This window comes from Mytilus californianus, unplaced genomic scaffold (assembly GCF_021869535.1).
Source record: "Mytilus californianus isolate M0D057914Y unplaced genomic scaffold, xbMytCali1.0.p SCAF_5, whole genome shotgun sequence".
In the NCBI taxonomy this organism is placed as follows: domain Eukaryota; kingdom Metazoa; phylum Mollusca; class Bivalvia; order Mytilida; family Mytilidae; genus Mytilus; species Mytilus californianus.
The window spans coordinates 43,924,159-43,930,455 of NW_026262701.1; the positions used below are offsets into that span (position 1 = coordinate 43,924,159).

The 6,297-nt window shown below is 27.7% G+C and overlaps 1 protein-coding gene across 3 annotated transcripts in view; it reads right to left on the bottom strand.

Moving 5' to 3' along the window:
- The window catches only part of LOC127702270 (zinc finger protein ZPR1-like), a 41,557-nt gene extending 36,187 nt beyond the window's left edge, over positions 1-5,370 (bottom strand). Inside the window, exons 1-2 of one of the 3 annotated variants that reach the window (XM_052206398.1) lie at positions 5,177-5,370; positions 4,342-4,370 (exon numbers count right to left, since the gene is read on the bottom strand). The gene's annotated coding sequence lies outside the window, so the exon portion shown is untranslated. The remainder of the gene's footprint in view (positions 1-4,341; positions 4,371-5,176) is intronic. The other 2 variants (XM_052206399.1, XM_052206397.1) reach the window with 2 other exon arrangements.
- Between the last annotated feature and the right edge of the window lie 927 nt (positions 5,371-6,297).

The window sequence follows — 6,297 nt, forward strand, 5'->3', positions numbered from 1 at the left end:
GCTCTTCCTATGTGACGTCATCAGGCATGGTCGCCTTTTTTCATGCCGTCACAATAGGAAATTCAGAGGAAAGCAAGAAAATTCGACGTCATAATCGGATTTTAACCAATGAAGAACTGAGATCAAACGAACCACACGTTGATTAAATTTTGTTTATACAATTGGTGCAGAAAGGGATAAATTGACGAAGAATTAGAGAAATGTATGTATGTAACATGTTTCAAAGGGGTAATATACATTCTTTGTTTTATTAAAATGTATACAAGTTCTATTGAAATTATTGTAAACTAAACTACCAGTATAGAAAGATATAACAGTTCATAGTTTGACAATCATGCATAGTACATGAATACATGTATATATGCCTGTACAAAACTTAAGGGTGTTATTACAGCTTCTCTACATCACTTCAAAGCCTTTTCTCAGATATATATCATGCATAATCACAATGTACATGATGTATTTTAATTTATTGTAAGAAATAATGATCAGAGCATGTAATGAGGTTCGTGAAAGCTGTCAAGTAATTCCCAAGTGTTTCATATAAAAAAATCAGTTACATGCCTGTAATAACTAAGCCTTGTTATTACAGCTGAGTTTATCCTTTAAAAGCCTCGTCTCATTGATTTACCATGGTTGTTAAAAAATGTATTAATTTAATTGGAAAATTAGTTATCAAGGCTATGTATTAAGTTACTGCACAAAGTTTAAAGAATTTCCAAGTGCCCACTAAAATTTAAAATATTTATGATTTACTTTCACAAATAACAAACATATGTTACTACAGATTAAGAAAATTTTAGAAATAAAGAGTAGACAACTTATGAAAGTACAGTACTACCTGTGACATTATCTTATTAATGGTGGCCATAAAAATATGGTCACCATGATGGCCCTAAATGTCCATCATTATACCTCCTGTTGCTTAATTAATACACAAGGTATTAATCAAAAACTAGTCATGGATAAAGGGAAATCATGACTGCATTGAAGTGTTAAAATTATATAACTCACAGGTAAAGTGTCTCAGGTAAAATATATGTGTTGTCATATTTAATAACTGTGATTATGACAAGAAAATTATAAAATAAAATGAAATAATAAAACTAGTTGAACATATAGCTTCCTAACTTTTTTTTTGTAAAAATTTTCTCATGACTGTTTGTTTTGATGTTATACCTTTTAAATAATTCTATCAATTTAAGTTATTTTTTACACGTATTTTTTGGCAAGTGAATAATAAATGAATATCATCTTCTTATATAATGCAAACTTTCACAACGCCTGCCTTTTTCCATTGAAAAGGTGTTTCTCAAATTGATTTTCTAAAATCAATATTGTTTATACTTACTGCATTTAACATGGTTAAACAAATGTTTAAGATGATCTTTAGGACTTATTCTAAATAAAATTTAGGCAATTCATTATTTCTCTATTGAATAAATACATGTATATTCCAAATAATCATTACAGAAAAATTTGATAATATTTTTGGATAAACGGATATTTTTGTTGTCATATAAACATATTACAATTTAATCAAGTTTCTGACAAAAAAAACAAAAACAATCATTAAAATGCAAAGAAATAACAATTTTATAAGAAATAAAAACACATGGAAAAAATTTATTAGGTTTTACCCTCAGTTCTAATCACTTCTTTTTTTTATAAAGGAGCCAATATTTCAAACATGTTCCATGTTATAGAGGTTTAGCATTTCTTTAACTTTTGTTCTTGGTTAAGATTTTATTCACAAGATTCAAGATTTTATTCATAAACTGGTCAGAGACATAATTATGAGAAATTAAACAATTTTCAAATAGATTATCTCTAAGTTGTTATGTTAATCATGTTAATTTTACAAACAATTCTATCCTTTATAGGAATTTTTATCCACCATTTTCTATTTCTAAATTATGACCACTAATTCTTTACTGAGTGAAGCATTTGAGATTACTGTTTTCATCATAAGTTTTTATTTTATCTTCAAAAATATTCCTATTTTTTTTTTTCTTAATATTCATTTTTAATCAAGGGCTTTAAAGAATCTAATTCATTCAAGTCTCTGCAATTATTAACTTTATCTTAAAGGCCTGAGTTGAGTGAAATATTCTTTGCAAATGTATACCAAGAATATGTATCATGCATATGCCAGTCCTGCAGTTTCGACAATATAAAACACAAAACAAAAAGTGATTTAATTAATAGACCATAAAAATGTTACAATCTATATAGAAGTGTACTTTATTTTTTCTGGAGACAAATTTTGCCAGTTAACTGACAAAATTAGCCAAACTGAAGATAACATATTTGATAAGTTTACAATTATTTCAAAAGGCAAGACAATTTTTTCTTTAAATAATTTCTTTTCATAAGATTTACTTTTATTCAGACCAATATAGATTTAGGAACATTTTTCATTATGGTTAGCATATATCAAAATTTGATGATAACTAGGTAGCCATTTGGAAAATTTAAGTCTCTAGTGATTCTTCATGCACAACTCCAGTTTTGAGATTTGGAGAAATATAAAAGATAAACAAAAATAGTTTATTCCTATACCATATAATGATATTTTTAGTTTTCCTGAATAATAATCATGAAAATAGATTGTGCAATTTTGTTAACAAAATTTATTGTAAAAGGATTGATATTCATGATATTGATAATTTTAATTAGTTAAGAAACAGGCTTGTTAAATTACTTGCTTCATGGTTCCTTTAAACGGGTCTCACTAATTAGCGACAAGAACTTGAAGAAGTGTCAAGAAGCGACAAGAAGCATCAAGAAGCGACAAGAAGAATAAATTTAGCGACAAGAAGCGACAAGAAGACTATTTAGCGACAAGAAAACATAAAAAAAAATATTATTAAAATAAATATATTAAAAAAATATGCATTGAAATTTTTATATTAATATACGGGCAGTAATAAAGTGATTTTCATTTTTTTTTATTATATTGATAGATGAAGAAATTTGTGAAGAAGAAAGGGATTGCATAGTTTTTATTAGATAAAATATGTTTAAGATCATGTATGTTCTGTTTTCAGCAAAGTCAGAGGTATGAATAAATGAGTCATGATAACACTTAATGGTTTGCCTGTGGTCTGAACAATTTATTTCTTTAAAAAAAGGTAGTCTGGCAGAATTAATTTTGATGACAGTTTGCATATATCATCAGCAATATTTTGTTTGTTTTAAGGATTTTTTTTATTATTTATATGATACTTTACATGCTAAACATATTTTGAGTCACGTGACTGATGTTCAGAGTCAAGGTTATCAACAACAAAAAATATGGACTGATTTATCAGCTTCTATCTCTGGTCTAACTTGCGATTTAGTTATTTTAGCATTACCATGCTTGTTAACTATTTTAATAGTATAGGTTCCTATGTATTCTGTTATTGCTTTATTCATGGTTTCAAGAGATTGGCCAGGAATTTTTTAGAACCAACTGATTCTTTTCTTGTAAGAATTACTTCTTTTCATAGAAGCATAATGACGCTTAAGGATGAACAAATCAGAATCAAAGGACGTGTGTCCCTTGTTGTATTGCTACAATAACATCCAATTAACACCTATAACTTTGTACACGCGTCAGACTATACAATTACACGCGCCAGAATATACAATCATTGTAAATAGTGAACACCTGTTGAAACTCAACATTGTCTTTAATTACCTTTAATCTTCAATCAACTTTAAACTATGCATACACATGATAAATATCGTTTAATGAGTCAATACACAAAACAAAAAAATCACGTTTTAATAACATTTTCTTTTCTGGACATTGATTCACGAATAATGCATTTTGCATGCAGTCAGTTTATTATATTTTAGACTTGTGAAGAGAGTGTTAAAAAATTTATAAAATAAATATATAATTGTTCTAAAACACATGTACATGTAAAAATTAATATCATAATATGACAGGGAAATTTCTATATCTATCAAATTGAATATAATAAAAAAAAATGAAAATCACTTTATTACTGCCCGTATATTAAAATAAAAATGTCAATATTTCTTTAATATATTTATTATATTAATATTTTTTTTAAAGTTTTCTTGTCGCTAAATAGTCTTCTTGTCGCTTCTTGTCGCTAAAATTCTTCTTGTCGCTAATTAGTGAGACTGCTTAAAACATAATACATGTATGACAAAATGTATGATATTTTCTCAAATAGTAATAACCCTATAGAGTTATATCCTTGAGTTGTCTCATGGGTTTTCATGCTTTTAAGAATGCATTGTGACGTCACAATTTCTGTTGAAAAAGCATGCATAGTAAAAATTCATATGACGTACGAAAACATATGATCTGACCATACATACCCTTGACTGTTAATGTTATGGTAACTTTTCTAACTTAATTAATTCCCAACTTTGAAGATAATACTTTTTTGATCAGTAAAATTCTTTTTTAAAATTCACAACGTACAATAATATAATTACTTTCATGCTTACAAGTGTGATACAAAAAAATGAACAAAAAACATCCCCCCCCCCCCCTAATCTGACAAAGTTAAATGACTAGGACTTTAGATTCTACAGACTAATTTCATCTTGGGAATATCCTGGTTAGAATTATTTCTTTTGGAATATTATGAGTGTAGATAAAACAAAACTTAAAATTATAAGGGGACGAAGTCCCCTATTACAGTAGAAAAATCAATAAAAAAAAAAAAAAAAAAAAAAAAAAATCGGGAAAATTTCCCGAAATTTTCATTGTACTAATGAACTCAAAATCGTTAACTTTTTTTTTGTAACTTTTTTTAATTCCCGCATTTGCCCAGAAATCTACTTCCTTCTTCCGGTCTCGTTTGTCATGAGACTGAGTGAAATATATATTTATCAGTCCAGTAAAATATAAGAAGGAACACAATAACAATTTCATTTCTAATTATTCTTTGATATGCAAAAACGTTACCTGATGATAGCGTTTCTTTGTTTACATTGAATATGACGTCATAACTAAAATAACGTCACAACTAAAATCCCTAACAACAGAACCAAAATCGGAAACGTTACGGTATTTCCGTTTCTTTTTTAACAGATTTAGAACTTAAAATATGTTTGAATTAAAAAAAAAAATAATTTATATAGACTTCGTCCCCTTTCACAGGTAATGCCTGCCTCATATTAGTATATAGTTTTTTCGTTTCGTTACCTTGTTACCTCGAGTCCTTGTCAGCTTTTATAACTGTATTCGTTAAGAGTGAAACAAAACCTAACTATGTCTGATGTATACATCCATCAACCCTCTTATAACAATGAGAAAGATTGAAATAGTGATGTAATATTCGAGTAATCTGTTGAAAACATGTGCAATAATTATTAACAAAAATACACCCGGATACTCTATTAAGATGATAATGTACCGCCATACACGGAACGAATATAATCTCTTTTCCGGAAATATAAAGATTAAAGATATTTTATTTTTTACTATATTGTTACATGACATTTATATATATAATACACCTACATATAAAAAAAAAGTATATAAATTTTGCTTCTCCGCGGTGAGATAGATAGAATAAGTATATATTGTTAGATATACTGTTCCCAGGAATAAGATAGATAGATATTGTAAAATCATGGTACCCAAAATTTGAGTTATACAATCAAATGAATTATTACAAAATAAAGCACAGTAAAGGGTCAGTAAATGATTATAATTAATGATTAGTGTAATTAAAGTTCGGTTAAATAAAAGCATGTCTACATATTTAAACAAAGTAATATATAAACAATGTCATTGACAAAACATTAGTCTTTTGAGACTTTTGGAAGCCACTGTGACCTGGAGAAAATAAGTTTCCAATAAACATACATAGGCCTATTGGAGACAACACCTGATAGATTTTTTATATTTCAAACTACATTGATATTTTCTAGTCCGAGTTTCTTTCGTTCTTCAAAAGGGAGTGCAATAATTTAGATAAGTTTGAAGTAACAATCTTCAGATGGAATAATCCAAACAAATTTCATCTCATCAGATAACTTTGAAAAGTTTATGAATTTAGAATTTAAATTAGACAGATGTTGACTGAGGTCTTGTATCTTTCAGAATAGGACATTTTAAAAGAAAATGTAGTTAATCTTCAATTCCGTTCTTACATAGCTTACACTTTCTGTCTTCAGCTAAGTTTATACCAATATACTCCCCCCTCTTTCAAATTCAAGTCATGACAGCTAGTTCTTGTAAATAATTGCCGGTCTTGTTTTGGATTTATTCCTAAATATGGTTCAAACGGCATAAACAAATTTTTTTAATTTTCTGTAAGT